At 38.4% G+C, this 20,168-nt stretch overlaps 1 long non-coding RNA gene across 1 annotated transcript in view; it reads left to right on the forward strand.

Annotated features, from left to right (window-relative positions):
- Positions 1-20,168, forward strand: part of LOC139739632 (uncharacterized) — a 69,830-nt gene that overhangs the window by 27,961 nt on the left and 21,701 nt on the right. The window contains exon 2 of the long non-coding RNA XR_011711518.1: positions 6,585-6,641. This is a non-coding gene — a long non-coding RNA (uncharacterized lncRNA). The remainder of the gene's footprint in view (positions 1-6,584; positions 6,642-20,168) is intronic.

A 20,168-nucleotide genomic window follows, 5' to 3' on the forward strand; every position in this document is an offset into this window, starting at 1 on the left:
TTTGATTGTTTGTTTATTCGATTGTTTGTTTCTTCATTCGAGCAACAAGAAGACGCTGCTTATACGATGGTTGTTATCTCGGTGTCGAAAAACTCTCTTCAACGTGCAAAAATTCAGTCGTAACGTATCGATCGATCAAGATTCCCTATTTCATTTTTTCAAGATCATCACGTACAGGCATATTAATCTAAGACATAGTTAAAGGACAAGTTCACCTTCATAAACATAAGGATTGAGAAAATGCAACAATATTAGTAGAACACATCAGTGAAAGTTTGAGGAAAATTGCACAATCGATGCAAAAGTTATGAATTTTTTAAATATTTGTGTTGGAACCGCTGGATGAGGAGACTACTACAGCTTGTGAGTCATATGCGTACAACAGTATAAAGAAAATGTAAAAGAAAATTCAACATATTTTCACTTTTTTGGCATAATAAAAGTGCACTTGACTTGCCTCTTTCTAAAGGCAGGGGGAATAATATTACCAATAACATTTGTCGGTAACGAGTCAGGGGAATGTGTACTTTTTTCAAAAGATGGAATTTTGTGAAATTCTCTTTATATTTTCCTTATATTGTTGTACGCATGTGACATCTAAGTTATTCATACACTGCAGTAGTCTTCTCATCCAGCGGGTACTGCACAAAAACTTTAAAAATTCATAACTTTTGAACGGATTGTCTGATTTTCCTCAAACTTTCAATGATGTGTTCTACTAATATTGCTACATTCTCTCAATCCTTATGTTTATGAAGGTGAACTTGTCCTTTAAAGTGATTTGCGTAATTTACTGGGCAATGGTATCGCTGAGGCAGATTTTCCTATCACATTGCGTTCAATGTCTTTGCCCGTAGAGGTTGTTGTTGTTGTTTTTTTAATGTCTAATGAGTGGAGGGGGTAGGACATCGAAACGATCTGGTAATGTCTATGGGAATCGGATCACAGGGTAGTTTAATGACTAAAAAGCATCTGGAAAGTAGAACAAATCACCGTTGCAGTATTCTGTGAAAGACGAGCCGAGAGAGCTAGGGGGTCAATAGCAAGCGCCCCTCCGAGCAGGGACCTCATGAACAGGTAGTTGATCCAATAGCAGGATACTTGGCACCGGAAAAGAAAATAGACAATCGGTGTTGCTTGTAATGGCAGCAAATAGTCGCATATACCAACTTCTGCTTTGGCTTCTGCTGAAATAACGAGTGAAATGACTGTAATCAGCTGTCAGAACAGACGATAGTGTTCTGTATTGACCTAGTCATTGAAATTTTGTCCCTATCATGTATCGAGACTTTTTTTCTTTTTCTATACAAGTGTATATTCCTTCTCTCTCTCTCTCTCTCTCTCTCTCTCTCTCTCTCTTTAAATATTTCCTATTTTTGTTGGTGGGGGGGGGGGAATATGCTGACCTGCTCTTTGTGATGAATGAATGAAGTGGAACCTTTTACTTTTTTTTTTTACTTGCGTGCGGAGTGGCTAACTCACACTTGGGATCTCCATTCTATGTCTTATCCGAGGGACAGAGTGTTTTGCCTTTTAGTAGAGGTGACGACATGATTACAATGACCTTACTAGTTGTTAAAGATGATAGTAATCACACAAGAAGCTAGCATTAGGTATCTCACAAGAAGAAATAGGAGCACAGCGACCACAGACCATCACCATCAAGGTATTTGGGTACCACCGAGACTGCAAGAATTTCCTCACATAACTGCTTATTCCCTCTCTAGTCACTTTCAGAAAGTTCTACTATCCAATAAGAACTTGGTGTCTGCAACGCTGTCTTTATACTGTTCTCAACTTATTGGCCCTGCTAGTTTTCCCCGGGTCAAACGTTATTACGTAACACGAGCCCCCTCTTTCGTCATCGTCAGTACCCAGGCCTCTCTCCCTTCACATCTAACAATGACAGCAACACTGCGGACTTGAACACAAACAGTAAATCCACGCACTATACGCGTGCCATGACTTGTTGATCCGCCAATGTACGGATTGCTAAATACAATGTACCACGAATGACCCGCTTTACATTGATTTCTGCATAGAGCGACGCTCCTTTTTACACCATATCCAACCGAGCTCACTCCCTCTTTCCCTACCCCCCCCCCCCCCAGTCTCTCTCTGTCTCCCTCTCTTTCACTTTCTGTATTTGAAATCTCTGCACCTATCTCTGTATCTATCTATCAACCACAAGTTCAGGGAAGAGCATATCACGGCGACCACTTTAACTCAAGAAATTCATCTTCTTCGGATACGAGGAGAATCCTCCTATCTGGTCAACAAAGGATGAAGTCTTTCTCGTCTTCCTTTAATCCATGTATGCCTGATGAATGAGATGTTGCACGGTAACATTTCGGTAAAATGGAGATATTGTATTAGTTTTCAGAGCAGATGAAGATTGATTGAGGATACTGGTATGCTTTGAAAGCAATTTCAAGCGCGTTTCTGTTTGACAGGACACCGACCGTAGGCATAGACGGTGTCGATGTCATTTCTACATTGCCTGTAAAACCCTTTACTGTCCTTCTGATAGTCAGTTACTGGTTTGGGCCGCGGCTAGAGGCCGGACAATCTGGATGCGTGTGGAAGAAAAAATATAGCATATTTTGGCAGCTTCTTACACTATGTTGAAACGTTTGCCGATGTTTTTTTCCCCGTTTCTTTTTCTTATTTGCTGCTATACTGATGAAGTGGAAAGAGTTTACTAATCTGGGGTCGCATTATTTTGACCTTGAGCACATTATCCTGTGTCAATAAGTTCCATTTCTGTGCTTTTCTGTTCATCGGTAATTCTCATATTACAGAATATGTCATATTACCGAATATTTCATTTTGCAGAATATGAAATTCTGAATTCCTCATATTGATCTTTACGTATACGTGTATCTTGGAGCGGTGGGGGATAATGTGCAACATGAGACTGGGGTTTTCACCATGCTTACTTTCAAATACAGTAATGCCTTAAAATCATTATTTCCGTTCTTCAACGTTGATGGTATATCAAGAGACTTTTCCGCTGTTGCCCGCAACCTGTTTCTCCTTTAAAAAAAATGACATTTTCTCATGTTACTTTGTAAAGAGAGAGCTTGAGGTGGGGGCGCTTTCTTCTTCTTCTTCTTTTTTTGAAATAATAAATGCATGTTTTTAAATCTCACGTTTTCACAAACCGAACCTAATACATGCAAATATCAATAATAGCCTCACCTGGTTTAGTATGAATCGATGTAGCTGTCTATCGTGGTGCGAGCTCGTGTGCGATATTTAGCGTGTGTGATTGTGGGTAGTTTTGACATAAAAGGCAACCATGCCAAGGGGAAAGGTTTGTTTGACATCCCCATTTCAATAATTAGGTCAGTATTAATTTGCGCCACCCTGCGGCAACATGGCGTCAACCATGTCGTTATGTTCACAAGTCAAATGGCGCCTCCCTGCACTGAGAAGGAACGACACCTCGAAGAAAGAAGACTGGTGGTAGGAAAGGATACTAGTCTGAGCACAATGCTGCCCTCATAGAATGTATTCTCAACCTGCTGACTTATGCAAATATCTGAAAGTGCTTTGGTTTATGCTACGCATTTGTCACGAATGTAGACAGGAATATTGCCTCGTTGTTGCTCTCATTGTTGTTGTTGCTTTTTATTTTTACTTCAAAGTGACGCAATGATACAAACGCCGTCCTCTGCAGGATCTCCAAATGCACTTTAGAAAGAATGTATCCACGACATTAGATCTGTGAGGCAATATCCCTTACTTGATGTCTATGTCAAGGGACGTACGATGTTAAAGGGACTGTACAGTACTGGTTGAGGTAGGGATTCATGTTTTGAACATTCCTAAGTGAGATAACGAAAAGCCTCTTATGAAATATGAAAGAGCATGTAATTTTAAGAAGGATTCAACGTTTATTTGATAATAATTGGTTTTCAAATGGCTGAGATATCCCAAAAGTGCTAATAATAAAAGGCGACATGCCCCAACTTTATTAGTATATCTTTGTTTCACCTTGTTTTTGGATATCTCAGCCATTTCAAAACCGATTTTCATCGAATAAACTTTTGATACCCCTTAGAACCGCATGCTCTTTGACATCTCATCGAGTAGTTTCTGAATATCTCACAAAACGTTAAAAGCTAATTCTTCACCTCGACCAGAACTGTACACACCCTTTAACCTATCACCTCCATGTAGCATGGACATTGCATGGTAGAAATACATTATACCCTAACGGCAACACCACTCTGAACTCCCTTGACAGAGAAAGTACCGTTCGATCTCCTCCTGTTGGTTGCTTTAAATCTCACAGCAGCCTTCCGATCATACTGTTAGACATTATTTTGAGCTACAAAAACAATTATTCTGCCCTTCTTCCACTCAGGTTTAAACTATGCTCTCTTGCTGGGTGATTACATTTATTAGAAGACGCATCTGGAGAGACGCCCATGGCCCTTGCCAAAAATGGCGCACAGACAGAGCCATGTCAACGGTAGCAAAAAGCGGAAGGCAGTGTACGGCAGACGAGAAGGAGGTTAATGATTTATGCGTGCCGCTAAACTACCATTTTTGAAGGGCTTTGTCCTCTGTGGCGAGCAGGGTTGAGCAACAGTTACGACGCACATCGGAGCAGCATTTGGAAAGTTAATAAGAGCTGCTGCCTCAGGCGAGTCAGTCTGATGTTTTCCTCCTCTCAACCAACAGCTTCTCCAGCTCATTTCATCTCCTCCTGCTACCCAAGTGCGCTGGAAGATCACAATAAAGCTGAACAGTCAGTTTGATTTAGACATTTAGCTGAGAATATTGAAGCCATCAAGAGGGGTTCACTGATGAAAACGGTTCGACAAAAGGAATCAGAGGGTAACAGTGGGTGATCCCACTGTTTATGCGCGGGAAGTCCAGCTTGTGTGGCTGATGAGGGAAACCCGGCTGCGTGTTAATTAAAAGAAGCAAGTAGGACAGGGTGAATACCTAGCATCTGATACTAACATGCAGAGACTCTGTCTGCAGGACTAGCTGGATGGCTGTTGTAGTATAGAGAATAGCAGGAATAGATAGATGACTGTGATAGATAACTTAAAGCTAATAAGGGCATACACCCCCTGCTGGAAAAAAAACAACAGCGTCCCACAGTGTGGAACATAATGTGAAACACAGTATGAAGACATTGAGAACGCAGACTGTGATATTGCTTCACACTGTTTAATCTAACAATACTAACATTGTGAACACATGTCATTGTGATTCATAAATTCACAGCGTGAAACAGAGCACGGATGTTAACTCTCTGTGTAAAACCACACCATAGTGTGAAATCATTTTCGCACTGTTAAATTCGAGCGTTTTCATAATAGCTCTAGTCGACTATGTGAACATTATCATCGTGATCACACTGTGGCACACTGTTCTTTCCAGCAAGGATATACGAATATTGACAATGGATACATTCAAGATGCAAAAGAGAAAGATCGATCGACAGACAGACAGACAAAAAGACAGACAGACAGACAGATAGATAGATAAATTGATAGATAGATAGATAGATATGGATAGATAGATAGATAGATAGATAGATAGATAGATAGATAGATAGATTGACAGGTAGATAGATAGATAAATTGATAGATAGATAGATAGATAGATAGATAGATAAGGGAATAGAGAGAGAGAGAGAGAGAGAGAGAGAGAGAGAGAGAGAATGAGGACTTGAGTAGGGAGAATATCACGAACCACTAATCAGTTATGTTTCTTGCTTGTTGTGTATTTTTTTTCCTTTAATGGACTTTTTTCCCCAACCGCCCATTTTCCCTCTCAAGAATAAAATGCTGGCGGTTTGTGTGATCCTTCTGCATCGTATCGATAAACCTGCAGGGATATTGCCAGCATTTTCTCACCCAACCTCTCTCCAACAATGAATGATCCCCCCCCCCCCCCCCGTGGGAGAAATACAAGCCGTAGAAGAGATGAGATCAACTTGACGCTAACGCCTCCATATTGAAATCGCAATAAGATCAAATCCACTTTGATTTGAAATATTGTTTTACAAAGAAGCTGATTTAACCATGCAGTTTGTTTGTCAAAGGCATGGAGAGGGGTTATCCTCGCTGTATTTGCCTCGACCGGAACCAAAGGATTGTAAACGGCTGGATCAACCTTTCAAGCGGAGCTTTATCCACAATCAATAATTATGACTTGCTGGATCAACGTTGTCAAACAAGGTCGAGCTATTTTTCTCATTCTTCGAATAATTAGCTCTTCTTCTCATCAATCGAGGCATAACATTTGCAAATGTTGATTATAATTACAGTTCATTAACTAGTGTTCTTTCTTGTTCTGCGTTTTGAGAAAAGGACCCCCCCCCCACAAAAAAAAAACCAACACAACAACAACAACAACAACAAAAACACCAAAATAAAATAAAACTTAATGAAGGTCAAGCCGCATTTGTGAGTAAAAGTTGGAAATCGGACTCTTTGTTCATGGTATGAAATTGATGTTTAAGAAAATCCCACTGTAATCCTTATTGCTAGATTATCATTAGTGATGACCCAGTAAAGCGTTCCCATTTCTTTTTCTTTCATTTTTATTTTCTACAGCTCTCGTCGTCCGATACCTGACACATCGATATATCGGCGATTACGATCCGGACCTCGGTGAGTACAACGCGAATCAAGATTCTTTCACCTCTTTTTTTTTTTTGTCATTTTCCTTTTTTGTGTGTGTGATTTAGTTTCCCTTCTTTTCTTTTCTGTTTTTTTTTCTTTTCTTTACTTATCACTGAATATTGTAGACTCTCACTGTACATGTAAATTTTTTCATTTAGTTCCTTTTTTTTAATGTTTAGCGTATATAGTGTATTATTTTGAATTATAAACGTGGGACTCTGCCAAGCGAGAGTCGTATTTTACAAATACGGCTGAACGGGCAGCACATCCCCGTTTTCTTCATACTACATAATGAATTTTTCCTGCAGACTGCAGATATGTTTTATCTGAATAGGGAAATACAACAACAACAACAATAACAATATCTACTTCTCAATTCGACTGTTACAATTTACAAGTGTTACATTCTGAAAGCCTGCGCTAAAGAGTTTGAAGTCTTCTTACTCTAATATCTGACAGCTTAGATATAATATTTTTTCGGGGTTTTTATGATTTGTCTTTTTTTTAAAAGGAATTTGAAAAGTCTTAATACCTGTGGATTTGAGAGACACCTTGACATTACCATCCTGATCAAAAATTGATTGGACATTTCCGCATTCATCCTTCGAATTGTATTATATTTTGATACACAAGTATATTTATAAATACAAAACGAAAAGGGTAAATTTAATAGATGCTATTACTAAACGACAATTACAATTTACAGAAAAGTAACAGCGAACATTGTAAGATGCATTTCACAAAACTAACAGCTGACGATAACAATGACTCTCATCAACGGTGTACATTTTATGTCTTGCTGCACTAGCTAGGACAAATATATAAAACAAACCAATGATACAAGAAAAAAAAAGACAAATGAGAAAAGATAGCACCTGAGGCAAAAGACATTCGGCACAAAAAAAAAAGGAAATCCTGCAATAAGTTAAAATTTAACAATACAGACTCATGGTTGAAACACAAAACCTAAGACAGTCGAATGAGAAAAGATGCCGGGCCACGACTACAACACCTTTAACGCTAAATAAGGTACTCATTACCCAACGTCACATCGTTATATAATGCCATGGACCCAAAGAGCGAGCTGGTGTTCGCACTATCGCACCTTGACGTGTCTAAACCAGATGCGCACCCTAATGATGTTGTTGCATCAAACACTGCGTGTTAGAGATAGCAACGTTTCAATTCCCTCGTCTAAGATAAAGAGAGTACCTGAAACCTCACTGACGCAAATCATGGCATGTATTGATATGAACAAGTTTTATTCAAATCATTCCTTTTATCTCTTATGATATCTCCTCTTATTCCTTCAACTTTTCATGTTGTCCATTTCATGAGACTATCGCACCTCGCCATCTGCAATGGCCTTTGAGCACATGGAAGCAAATTCCAACGCCCCCCCCCCCCTCCATAAATTTGCAATAATCTTCAGATGGATTGTAGGCTAAATTGCGATGACTGCGCATCCGGGCGAGGAAGAAAATTGAAATGATTCTCGTGGTGACAAAGTGTTCTACAAGAATGGAGGCAAATTTCAAGCGTAGATGGCTATCAAGCGGTATTTCTCGTATCCTTTGTGTCACGATACCATGTCATACACACACATATACACACAACATACACAACTCTTTGTCTCTGTCTGTCTGTCTGTCTGTCTCTTTCTCTCTCTATCTATCTATTTCATATCTCCCCTTTGTAAAAACATTTATACTCACATAGACACTAACATACATGTTCCTTTTTTTAACAGATATATTTCACACACCATCCGAATTTGAGTAGGGACATTACTGTATAATCTTGTAGAAATGTATTTTCATGTTGCAAGGAAGTAAAGCAAAGAAAGATGTACAAGAAGCAACTCCAGATTAATTCTATAATTATATGATATACTTTACATACAAATTACAAGAGATGAAACGAAAATGAGAACAGATGAAACAAAGTCGAGGAAGAGTCCTTTTGTAAAAATTTGAATCAGTATTTATATGTTAAGTATTGTTAAATATTCAAAATGTGAACAATAGTTGTAATAAAAATGTTTCGAAACTAAACCGTCGATAGTTTATAAGTTTAGTCAGAAAAATAGAGATATCTCCTTATATTTTGGGCTTAATTAGGACATTTTTAAATGGTAGGATATTTTGTTATACAACTGACCTACACATATGCATCAAATGTGATATCCCAAACATTCTTTAAATCACTGCTCCCAATGGTAAAGAGTACCTTTAACATTGATTTCCTTTCACTATTTTTGCACTCGTTCTCTTTACGCAAACAATCCGCATGCAAAACATTAGACGAGAATATGAGCGCCCGACATGGCAATTTATTCATGATAAACAATAAATCATATCTATACTTCAGACCGAGCGCCGATCGAGGCTATGATAAACCATCAACCCATCACCATGCGCCTGTGTGCTTCTGTTTTTCCATTTCCTTCCCTTCTATTTAACGCAGTGACGGGCGCCTGACATTCTCCGCGACTGAACTGTATATTATATGCTCGAATTGAGCTGCTTAAAGGGTCGCATGGAGACTCAATCTCCTGGCATTAAACTTCTGCAGACATCATAGCTGTCAGTTTGCTTGGATTAGCATGCAGGAAAGATGCTAATGTATGCAGTTATAGTATATATTCATATATCAATAAATAGTAAAGGATGAATATCAATTATTAATTTGTTGAGAAGATGTCATGATAGGTAGGCCTATACTAGGCATGGTCACTTACGTGTTATTGTTTACTTCCAATGTCTTATACACTGCTATAGCTAAATTACATACATGTTCCTCCTCTATATATATATATAAAATAAAAAAATCTGTCGTGATTTCTCTTACAGCCTTGGTGTAAGTTTTAGCAGATTTCCGCGGACTAATGGTGAAATAAAACAGGGTCAAATATCAGTCTGCATGAGATTGTGTGGATTCTTTTTAGACTTATATTTTATGAGAGGGGGACAGATTGCATATAGGGAAAGGCGGGAACAATCTTCAAAACATAGCTGTGATGAAGAATGTACCTAGGCTTGTATTCGTTGTTACCAATGACCATAGATAATGATGTGTTATGCAAATCGCCTGTGGGAGCAAAGAATCACGAATTTCCAACGGCATCCAGCAAACATCAATATCTGCTTGGGAAGTAACCAGTCATAGGTGCGAAAAAGAAGTCAAGGTGCGATAATAAGTGCGAAGAACAAGTCACGCATATTCGATGCTCCACCAGTAACTCGGTATCACCATTATACTATGATAAAATGAAGGCTTCTTTATTAGATAAGCCGCCAGTGGCTTCACTCTGTGCTTTCTTTCCGCCAAGAGTTTTAATCAAAATCCGTCCCTTTTCTGCAGGATAAAGCGCCACAAATTCTTTTATTTTTCAAGATGCCCCACCTACTGAATAATATGTGGCCTATATAGAATTCCGCATCCCCGATTTCGTGATTTGAACATTGCTATCCCCGTGATTGATTAAGATATTTTCCAGAGCCCGATTCGCCGTAAATTTAGGCCGAGTCCGAGTTAGCGTATTACTCTTGTTTTCTCTTTTTGATCTTCAAAAAGGTTCGATTGGCAGATACAAACGGTATATCCATCAAGGGTTATTGCCTGTGAGCTGTGTTTACTGTTGACGTAATCAGTCAAGGCTGAAAGGAGGTTGAAAACAAAAACATCTTCCTCCGACCGCACTGATTCTTTCTGAGAAAAGAAAATTTACCTGAATAAATTGTCGATCAATCAATGAGATAATTTAAAAATAGGTGATTCGTTCATTTGACCACAGTACTGTTTTTAATTGTTTCAAATAAATACCAACTGAAATTATGGCAGATTTAGTCCATACAAATAAACAGACTTCACACATACATACATAATTCAATTTAATTCAATTCAATTAATTTATTTTCATTCTTCTTTTTCCAACAAAACATAACACAAAATAAATCAGGAATTACATCAGAAACATAAACATTCGACTTTGCAGAAGATAAATGATACAGATAAACAGAAGAATGCATACTGGCAACAAAAAATACGAAGTTATGCTTCAGTTGAGAAAAAAAAAACAGAATTGAGAGGTCCACTAAAAAGCAAACTTGTATACTGTGAACCACTTAAAAAAAATTATGAATTACTTATTTACAAACACTTATCACAAATATGAATTACGACAGGACGGAACAAAACAGGAGAAACACAAAAACATGACACGACTTGACAGAATAGATGGAAAGAATGGAAGGAAGGAAAGAAAAAAGAAAAAAAAAACCCACATGGCGGGCCTACAGTACATACATATACAGAAATACATCGGTAAATGAAAATACGTGCATACATATTGATATTTACTGGAATATTATGTTCGTAATGACCTGCTATATGCACACATGAAATTTGTTAAAATAATTTATCATTAGATATCATTATTACATTATCATATATTATTAAATTTCGGGGGTTGTGTTTCGATCTAAATTTGCCGTATAGCAGGTATATATATATACACACACACACCCACACACACACACACACACACACACTCTCTCTCTCTCTCTCTCTCCCTCTTTAAACTCATACACGCACATTATCATTGTTACGTTCTTATAAACACTACAATATAAGTTTGTTGCTCGCTCGTGTGACCATATATCTCCATACTATTATTTTACACATGACTGAAATAATGTCACCCTTTTAACATCAGGACGATGAACTTTTTAATCCCAAGCCCTTCAGAGAGATATTGGAGCTGGGAAACGAGGAGAGAGCAATATAAACTGGATGGAAAGACACACATCTATGTCAGGCACACAACACACACACGCATACACACACACGCACAGACAAACAGACACACACACACATGCACACGCACAAACATACACAATTCAGTTCAAATCAGTTCAAATCAAATTTTATTTCCAATTCATATATCACATTTTGAAAACAAGTCGAAGGAATGCATAAATAAACGCTCGCAAGCATATGGAAAAGATGTGATCATACACACACCATATCACGCAAACTTATACACACACACACACACACACGCACACACACACACACACACACACACACACACGTACAAACATTGAGAGAGATGTGAAGTGCGCGCGACGTCGCCAGTGTTACCAAGACAAACAGTGGAAAATTACGTTGCACAAGACTACTTAATTTTTATTGCTGTCATCGCTTTTCGGAGAAGGACTCTATGATGATCTGCGTCAGATATCAAATAATTTTGGCAATGCGTGCATGTTTACGTTCCACATTGGGGGAATGAGAAAGGATTTAATGGCTGCCACGATGCTTCGTCCAGCAAACAGGCGTTTCATCGCAGCGGCAAACGGCAAATTAGAATTGATTGCTCTTCTGGAGATGACGGAAGAGTTTAGAGTAAAGCAAGAAAAGCGAGCTACAATGAAGCTTCTTGATGAATAAACCTTTTTGACAGACTGAACAGAAAGGGACGGCGGAAGTCTAATGAGGTTTACGACAAAAGATTTCTTGTTGATGATTCTTCCCTACGGTTATAGTGAATGCTCCTTCTGAAAAAAGTTTAAAAATACCTATCTCATCTATCTACAATCAGATGCATTTACTCTGTCAATTGGCATCAGGTCTTATTGAGAAATTCTTTGGTGAGCAGACTCTGCCAGCCATCTTGCTGACAATGAACATCGTCTGACAACTTTAGGTGTTGTTTTATGGACACGCTGATGAATACTGGGATTTTCTAGAATACAGTAAACTGAGGATAGTATAGAGAGAAATATACATTTTTTTTCCTGTCCTGTTTTAAAGAGCGAGGAAAAGCAATGTGTGTGTGTGTGGGGGGGGGGGACAATGGTTACCATGCCATTTGTAGTGGTATGGTTTGGTTTGATAAATATGATGTTATACAAAAACGCACAGTATATATTATATCACATTATACAATGTACGTATATAATATAATATAATATAATGTAATATAATAGATATAATATAATATAATATAATATAATATAATATAATATAATATAATATAATATAATATAATATATTATAATATAATATAATATAATATAATATAATATAATATAATATAATAATATAATATAATATAATATAATATAATATAATATAATAATATAATATAATATAATATAATATAATATAATATAATATACCATAATATCATATCATATCATATCATGTCATATCTATATATGAGTCACGAAGACATCTTTTCACTTATCACATATTCATTAAACATTGTCACTTTATTGAAATCGAAAATTATGCAAGTTATGAAATACAGTGCTGTTGTTGAGTCCCATGGCAAAGTGTGTGTTGTTAGAGGAGCAGACATGTCCTCATTAATGTAGCGACAATGGTCCCACGTGACCAACAACGAGGGCAATTACTCACATATTTATCTTTTTTTTTTGTCGTCGCGAATGGTTTTATAAGGTCATTAGTACAAAAACCAGGGTGACTTAGATCCAGGTAAAGCAATGTTCTGACACGATTATTTTGTCAGACCCTTAACTCCGTAACCCTAACTATAATGTTCAATTATTAAACAGATAATTATTACATGAGCTTTCACCAGCAGATGCGAATGTCAATACTCTTGCTTTTCTTAAACTTTTTGTTGTGACTCCTCTAGAAATAATTCGCCCCAAGCAACGTAAGTTTCAGTTCAATTATTGTACCACGGTGTTTACACAATATTATCCTTTCTCACATCCAGAGTGTGATATCAATCATGGCCGTGTGCGCTTTACCTATAAAAACAGCGAAACTGGTTAAATCTATTATGTTGTGGAGGATTGGGGGAAAACAACATCTTTAATCACATGTTTTTGCATGTGCTTTTCATAAATGTAGTCTTTGCAGTCCTTTGTTAATTTCCCAGTAGAACTTCTGATATATTTTTTTTAATCTATAAAAACATACTCGGACTACCTATGTTCAACACTTTGTAATACAATCTGCATCAATCCATGTCGTTTCAAAGATCTGTTTGTTTGTTTTTTAACTCCATCATTATTTCAAAGAAAACCATTGAAGATTTTGTCTCAGAATAAAGTTCACCACGAAAAATTCACAGGGGCTTTGATATCCAGAGTAGATTATAGGGAGAGGAACGTCATAGTAGGCCTTGAAGTTGTATGGCAAGAACAACCTTGTACTGTTCGTTAGCAGCACTGGTAATGAGGCCTGAAATAGCTCCAAAAAACAAAAAACAAAAAACCAAACTTCGTGTTTTGTTCATATCGCAAAGTGTCTCTAACTCTGACGCCTAATTATTCCTCTCATGTGTTAGCATCTGATCTCAAATGTTATGAGAATGCGTTTCATGTTGGGTAAACGTTTGTTATACTATAATAAAAACAGATGCCTCCCTAGCAAGAAAAAAATATCATTATTATAAAGAATATTTTTGCTTGTTCAACAACGGTGAAAAACATTTTTGACAGAAATACACATTGACACAGATACAAATAATCGCTATCAATGTAAGGGAGGGAGGGGGAGGGGGAAGAAGTCTTGTTTTCTTCTAGCGTCATTATATTTGTTTGTTATAAGTTTATCCATAATTCTCCGAAAAGAGCGATAAAATCATGTGCAGATTTTGCTTTCACGCATACTACCTTAATCCTTGCTGGATGATCGTTTTCATCAACTTTCGTGAGATGGGGGCCTTAGGGAATTCTTTCGGGAAGCACACGATGCACGCATGCTTAATGGCTAGTAATGAATACTCCAGCGCGACCGTGACAAGATCGCGGGAGGAAAAATCGTTGTTGGCATCATGGGAATAGAGGCAGGATATTTGCCACAACGCTCGTTACTAAAAAGAAAAAAAAAAATCATTCAGATTGAGTTATACAGAAAGCATTGACAAGACATGGCGACACATTGCTCGTCGATTACCAGGAGGGCCCTAAAGCAGCACCAGTTATTACGTCCTGCTTTTCAACGAATCGGATTATTAGCAAAGACGTCTGCTCAATCTTGGAACCCCTGTTGCGGTCAAGAGTGAATGTTTAGTTTTCTCTAGGAGCTTCCGCTTATTTTAATGGATTCTGGACCATTTCTCCTTCTACTACTGACATTCTGGGATGGACATGTGGTCAAATATCTCTCCTGACACATTTTAGAGTGTATTGAAGTTTATGAAGCATATTACAATATTGCAAATCTGTCTCCTGGAGTTGAACACTAGCGTAAATAATCTAATAGGTAAAATGGCTCAGTGTTTTGTTGCTTTCTAGTAAAACGCCTGTTCATAATCTAATGTATGAAGCATTTAAAGGACTCATTATATGAAATGTAAATACATATAGAGCCTACACAATAGATTTATACATAAGTACAATGTACATTATACACGATAGCTATACGTGTTTATGTTTACGATAGAGAAAAGGAGGAGGAGAGGGGGAGGGGTTGATCTAGCAATCGGAATTTCTCCATCTTGCCTGTTCTCTGCCGTAAGTGTTTTTGTTCATTTTTTTTTAATTACCAGCTTATATAAGTTCATCTTCTTTAGGTCTTCCAGTCAAGTTGTGTGTAGATGTTTGTTTGTGTGTGTGTGTGTGTGTGTGTGTGTGTGTTTGTTTGTTTGTTTGTTTGTGTGTGTGTGTTTGTTTGTTTGTTTGTTTGTGTGTGTTTGTTTGTTTGTTTGTTTGTGTGTGTGTCTGTGTGTGTCTGTGTGTGTTTATGTGTGTGTGCCGTGTATACTGATGGTTATTACTGCAATGCCCTAATTGCTTCGGCTCGCAGGGCACAGTGGTTGATAGCATGCCCGAGTTCCCGCTCCTTGGGGAGTCTGCCTTTGGTCCCATCGAGTTCTGCGTTGTTCATCGTTTCGAGTCATTGGCGGTGAGACTGTAATGTAAGGTTACGTGCCACAGCTTCAGATCTATAATAGGCGTGCATGTGCATAACATACAAATGTGAAAATGCATCATGTTACGTGCTATAGTATATTGATCTAACGGTCATTAAAGTGAAATTTAATAAAGCATTTATACAATCATTCGTAAGGGTCTGCTTCCTGTTTTGACTTTAAAAAGCCAAAAAATGCATATAAATTATACTGAAGTGTTACATACATAATATACCGGTACATTTTACACAGCTTATGTTACACACATGTTACATACAGTTTATTACTCGTCAGATGTAGGCCTCAAAACATAGACTGGACCTGCACGCTAATCAGCTTACAAGACAGCAAAATCTGGGGTGGGAGGGCTTACTGTATGCATCTGTCCATAAATCCGTTGAGAATATGATGAGGATAAGGTTACAAGGTTTGGTCAAGAAATACCATTATAAACGTTTTTCTCTCAACTTGCATGCACTCTATTTTGCCCTATCACAAAGCTTGGTGGAAGACTGGCGGGGTGCGTGCGTGTGGGTGTGTCATGTGTCCATATTATTGTTGATACTGTATGCGTCAAAGATAGAATTATTGTGACTTCTTTGTGTAATGTAGGACACTGATACTATCATCACCGGCCTGTCTAACTGGAATATCATTTCATCGCTCTTCCGCCATATGTTAGTATAATGTATGAGGCAACTCCTGTGACTAATGCAGAACGCTCATTGTCTTTTCCTGGGGGAGATGCCTCCTAGTAGGCCGACTTATGTTGTAGATAACGTTAATTTGACCCAGATCTCCAAATCTGATTGGTATAGTGCATAACAATCAAACTGGAACACATGATTTTACAGAGAGTACATAGTACAAAAACAAAATGATGCTTCGAAATCGTCATATATTCTTTAGACTTTACGAAGCCGTGTCTAGCATCGTATGCGCTTGCAGTTTACCTGCCGTGTGGCACCACTAAAGAACTTCAATAAGCTATCCTAAAGGTTTAGATTTAATATGTAGCTATTTGTTGTGTTTTGATAACTATTTCATCAGTTATAAGCTTTCTCAAGGATATTTGTGATGCGATACACCCCTTATTCACAAATCAACCTCCCCCTTGTGTATGTCAGCTATACGCGGTATTCATAGTGATTATGATTAACACTCTTTACAGGTATAAGTCGTCACTTTTTGCCACCTTTTTTACGTGATTAAAAGAAATTTTGAGCTGAAAGTATATTATGTAAAATGAATATCATTAAGTATTGTATGGAAAATGAAAACCATTAAGTATTGCATAAATAAACCCTAGTGGACATCGTTTTCACATGTTTCTGCTTCATCTAACGACAATCAACTACAATCGTAGCAGTTGCTACAGCCATACAGTGTTTGGGAAATGCTAATACAGTGTATTACAACGCTTTTAGCGCTTTGCTTGTTTCAAGGATGAATAAATCTTCTCGCTGTTAAGTTAATGCGATGTGCTCTCTTTCCCATTATGACTCCAATTATTTTGTAAATGTATCAAAATGGCTGTCGAATATTGAAATGATTATACGGATGCAGACTGAGTACATTGTATAGTCTGTATTCCATCATAGCCTCTCCTTTTGATGCTCTCTGACATTGCAATATTGCCAATTCTCTTCTTTTCATACAAAGGGAAACACACACCGTGTTGTTAAGTATCTTATTTGATTGCTTCCCTCTGACTCCGCTTCACTTTTGAATGCTGTGTAATGCTGGCTTATCACTCCCCCAGCGTTTTAAGCGTTACAGAGCATGGAATTTAGATGGCTTCCGAATCTGCGCGTTGAACAACGTACTGTATTCGATTGCTGGAGCGACATGTAGTTGCCTGTTACCATGGTTACTAAGTGACTGCCACCTAAACAGGTCAGGGAGTCCCCCTATACCTCCTAAATGTAGTTTCGAAAGAAATGTCCCCTTCCCTGGGCAGGTTTCCTTTGCGGCAAACACCTTCCTTCCGCTAAAACGGGAGGTATAGAAAGGTCGCTGACATTTGGCAAGGAGGCTACTACTCAGAGCCCATGCAGAGAGGGGATTTACCTCATTCTAAGCGGGTTCTCTATTGTCTTCACTCTCTTTTTGAAAACAATGAACGCATACATGTAAAGGCATTAACAAAAGCAACCATATTTAAGCCGAAGATAAGATGGGGAGTAACGAGGCGATTTGTTATTCCAGTAAAGCTTAACCGCTGATTTTCATTTTGGGGTCAATGATTGGTATAGTTCGTAAACGTCTGTGCTTGCACTGATTGGTGTTTATGATGTTTTGTTGTCCGTGAAAGAACCCTTCACAGACCATGCTGTGTGTATGTGTGTGTGTATGTGTGTGTGTATGCGCGCGCTCTTTTGCTCAAAGCCGAAGACACACCACTATCTCTATTCCATACTCAAAATGTACTTACCTGGCGGCCGTGTGCAAGTGTTTCCGTTTTTTTTTTTCATTCTTTGTTTTACTTCGTGTTTGATGAAGTTTACGATTTCATTTGTCGAAAATCACTTTAAACGCATAATTTAGCATTTGTAGATGAAAAAAACACTCAGCATTAGTGATTCAAAATATTTCTAAAATGTGAGTTAGGGATAGAAGCAACCACTGTAAAAACTTGTTTCGGTAAAGTCGACATTAAGTATAGTTAGATATACAAAATGTGAACAATAGCTATGATAAAAATTTTCCAGACCAAACCGTCTACAGCTATACGGTTAATTGAGAAAACTACAGATATCTCCTTATATCTTAGGTTTTATCTCGAAAATTTTATATGATAGGATGTTTTGTGGTGCAACAGACTTTCACATATGCATTGTATGTCATATCTTGAATATTTTAGAAATCACTGTTCCCAAAAGTCAACAGGACTTTTAAACTAGAGCCGGACAGTAGCTGCCAAGGCAACGCCATTTTGTGATTTTCGGTTTGGAGTGTTCCTTCGCAGTCGCCTGCTTGGAACGGGTCTCTGTATGTAGTAGAGCGATGTTACAACAGTGTGTTCTCTTAGATACATTATGGGTGTATTCCTCATACCACTTAATCCAACCTGCCTGTGGAGGGCTGTTAAACCCACAAATGTAAAAACGCCCACAAATGTAAAAACGCCCACAAATGTAGAAAATCGACCACAAATGTAAAAATTTAACATCGCCCACAAATGTAGAAAACGCCCACTAATGCAGAAATGATTTCAAACGTCGCCCACAAATGTAAAAACGACAAGTAGGGATAGTACGTTGATATAAATAGACTCACTTCTCTAGGATAGCAGTGCACTTCTTGTGAAATAATGTGTACGTGTACGGAGACGAGTGCGTGTGTGTGGAGTGTGGGTATAGTGGTGGACAGTTCGGCGGGGGAGATGTATGTGCGTGTGTCTGTCTGTGTGTTACGGTGTGCTGCGTGTCACACCTTTTGGGCGGGCAGCTGCGCCTCCGGGCAAATTACGCGGGTTTGTTGCAAGTACGAGCAGTACAATTTCTGCGGGTGGACAAAGATGTTAAAGAGTTCCGTACTTGCGTTTTACCTGCTAGACGCGTGCCACTTACCTGCTACTTGCATGCCGACCTGCCATGGAGTATCGTTGCGTGTACTACTGTGATTACAGTAACGTGCTTGTCTTCTGTGTGTGTGTGTGTGTGTGCGTGTGTGTGTGTGTGTGTGTGTGTGTGTGTGTGACTGTGTGCGTGTGTGTGTGTGTGTGTATGTTTTCCTGCAAGTTTCTGTTTCTGGGCGGAGGAATCCCTCTGAAGTAATTTGAAATGGCAGAAAGTCATACAGAATGTCTATACTCTCAACTAACCAGCAGAGAGGCAGTAACTGACCCTCAACATGCACGCAGATGACCAGCGACACTGGCAAATCAGACTTGCGTGCGCATCTCCGGGTACTTGTGCGGGCCACCACCACTGCGGGGAGCTCCGGAGGAAAAAAACAACTCCCCGCAAGTCAACCCGCAGGCTTCCCCAGACACGATGTGACAAGGCCTTAGTTTTAGAGCTCCAGTCCCCGCATGTCGCTCGTAACTGAAAACGGATCGGCTTCGACAGGTCACAGTACACGGAATACATGCAATTAAGTAGCGCGCGTCTAGTAGCAGGTAAGACGCACGAAATTAGGGTCTACATAAACGCCCACTTAGTAGAAATACGTCAACCACAAATGTAAAAATTTTTTACATTTGTGGTTGATGTTTGAATTTTGTACTACATTAGTGGGCGTTTTTTACATTTGTGGCCGCTGATTTTGTGGTTGAATTTTTTTTTACATTTGTGGGCAGTGTTTTTCACATTTGTGGGCGATTTTTACATTTGTGGGTGATGTATTTTTACATTTGTTGGCGTTTTTACATTTGTGGGTTCAACAAGGGCGGTAGTTCGGGCAGTAACAGAAAAGTTAGAGATCAATGAATTTTTAGTGATACTGATCTTAAGGGAAATCTATAAGAATCGAAAGTGGAGTGTTTAGATAGCCATTGCAAGACTGTCATGTTTATCTTAATAAACATCTAATGGAGTTTGCATTTGACTCAACAACAATCTCGATAATTTACCCCATTACTTTAGCACATCACTGTCATTCCAAAGCGAATTTTA

The sequence above is a fragment of the Diadema antillarum genome, unplaced genomic scaffold (assembly GCF_040938485.1).
Source record: "Diadema antillarum isolate AM-2024a unplaced genomic scaffold, OU_Dant_1.0 seq00000809_RagTag, whole genome shotgun sequence".
In the NCBI taxonomy this organism is placed as follows: Eukaryota; Metazoa; Echinodermata; class Echinoidea; order Diadematoida; family Diadematidae; genus Diadema; species Diadema antillarum.